We start from the raw sequence: 2,500 nt of genomic DNA on the forward strand, positions 1-2,500 counted from the left end.
AGGGTTGGGGTTAGGGTTAGGGTTAGGGTTAGGGTTGGGTTTAGGTATAGGGTTAGGGTTAGTGTTTGTGTTAGGGTTAGGGTTAGGGTTAGGGTTAGGGTTAGGGTTAGGGTTATGGTTAGGGTTAGGCTTAGGGGTTAGGGTTAGGGTTAGGGTTAGGGTTAGGGTTGGGGTTAGGTATAGGGTTAGGGTTAGGGTTAGGGTTAGGGTTGGGGTTAGGGTTAGGGTTGAGTTAGGTATAGGGTTAGGGTTAGGGTTAGGGTTGGGGTTAGGGTTAGGGTTGGGGTTAGGGTTAGGGTTAGGGTTAGGGTTGGGGTTAGGGTTAGGGTTGAGTTAGGTATAGGGTTAGGGTTAGGGTTAGGGTTGGGGTTAGGGTTAGGGTTAGGGTTAGGGTTAGGGTTAGGGTTGGGGTTAGGTATAGGGTTAGGGTTAGGGTTAGGGTTAGGGTTAGGGTTAGGGTTGGGGTTAGGGTTAGGGTTAGGGTTGGGGTTAGGGTTGGGGTTAGGGTTAGGGTTAGGGTTAGGGTTAGGGTCAGGGTTAGGGTTAGGGTTGGGGTTAGGGTTAGGGTTAGGGTTAGGGTTAGGGTTAGGGTTAGGGTTGGGGTTAGGTATAGGGTTAGGGTTAGGGTTAGGGTTAGGGTTAGGGTTAGGGTTGGGGTTAGGGTTAGGGTTGGGGTTAGGGTTAGGGTTGGGGTTAGGGTTAGGGTTAGGGTTAGTGTTAGGGTTAGGGTTGGGGTTAGGGTTAGGTTTGAGTTAGGTATAGGGTTAGTGTTGGGGTTAGGGTTAAGGTTGAGTTAGGTATAGGGTTAGGGTTAGGGTTAGGGTTGGGGTTAGGGTTAGGGTTGGGGTTAGGGTTAGGGTTAGGGTTAGGGTTAGGGTTAGGGTTGGGGTTAGGGTTGGGGTTAGGGTTAGGGTTAGGGTTAGGGTTAGGGTTGGGGTTAGGGTTAGGGTTGGGGTTAGGGTTAGGGTTAGGGTTAGCGTTAGGGTTAGGGTTGAGTTAGGTATAGGGTTAGGGTTGGGGTTGGGGTTAGGGTTAGGGTTAGGGTTAGGGTTAGGGTTGGGGTTAGGGTTAGGGTTGAGTTAGGTATAGGGTTAGGGTTAGGGTTAGGGTTAGGGTTAGGTTTGGGGTTAGGGTTAGCGTTAGGGTTAGGGTTAGGGTTAGGGTTGGGGTTAGGGTTAGGGTTAGGGTTAGGGTTAGGGTTAGGGTTGGGGTTGGGGTTAGGGTTAGGGTTGAGTTAGGTATAGGGTTAGGGTTAGGGTTAGGGGTAGGGTTAGGGTTATGGTTATGGTTATGGTTTGGGTTAGGGTTAGGGTTAGGGTTAGGGTTGAGTTAGGTATAGGGTTAGGGTTGGGGTTAGGGTTAGGTTTAGGGTTAGGGTTAGGGTTAGGGTTAGGGTTGGGGTTAGGGTTAGGGTTGAGTTAGGTATAGGGTTAGGGTTAGGGTTAGGGTTAGGGTTAGGGTTAGGGTTAGGGTTAGGGTTAGGGATGAGTTAGGTATAGGGTTGGGGTTGGGGTTAGGGTTAGGGTTAGGGTTAGGGTTGGGGTTAGGGTTAGGGTTGAGTTAGGTATAGGGTTAGGGTTAGGGTTAGGGTTGGGGTTAGGGTTATGGTTAGGGTTAGGGTTAGGGTTAGGGTTGAGTTAGGGTTAGGGTTGGGGTTAGGGTTAGGGTTGAGTTAGGTATAGGGTTAGGGTTAGGGTTAGGGTTAGGGTTAGGGTTAGGGTTAGGGTTAGGGTTGAGTTAGGTATAGGGTTAGGGTTGGGGTTAGGGTTAGGGTTAGGGTTAGGGTTAGGGTTAGGGTTAGGGTTGAGTTAGGTATAGGGTTAGGGTTGGGGTTAGGGTTAGGGTTAGGGTTAGGGTTGGGGTTAGGGTTAGGGTTGGGGTTAGGGTTAGGGTTAGGGTTAGGGTTAGGGTTGGGGTTAGGGTTGGGGTTAGGGTTAGGGTTAGGGTTAGGGTTAGGTTTGGGGTTAGGGTTAGGGTTAGGGTTAGGGTTAGGGTTAGGGTTAGGGTTAGGGTTGGGGTTGGGGTTAGGGTTAGGGTTAGGGTTAGGGTTGGGGTTAGGGTTAGGGTTAGGGTTAGGGTTAGGGTTAGGGTTAGGGTTGGGGTTAGGGTTAGGGTTGGGGTTAGGGTTAGGGTTGAGTTAGGTATAGGGTTAGGGTTAGGGTTAGGGTTAGGGTTAGGGTTGGGGTTAGGGTTAGGGTTGAGTTAGGTATAGGGTTAGGGTTAGGGTTAGGGTTAGGGTTAGGGTTAGGGTTGGGGTTAGGGTTAGGGTTGGGGTTAGGGTTAGGGTTGAGTTAGGTATAAGGTTAGGGTTGGGGTTAGGGTTAGCGTTAGGGTTAGGGTTAGGGTTAGTGTTAGTGTTAGGGTGAGGGTTAGGGTTAGGGTTAGGGTTGAGTTAGGGATAGGGTTGGGGTTAGGGTTAAGGTTGAGTTAGGTATAGGGTTAGGGTTAGGGTTAGGGTTAGGGTTAGGGTTAGGGTTAGGGTTGAGTTAGGTATAGGGTT

The sequence above is a fragment of the Heloderma suspectum genome, chromosome 17 (assembly GCF_057233095.1).
Source record: "Heloderma suspectum isolate Gila_16-S chromosome 17, 16-S_ref, whole genome shotgun sequence".
NCBI lineage: Eukaryota > Metazoa > Chordata > Lepidosauria > Squamata > Helodermatidae > Heloderma > Heloderma suspectum.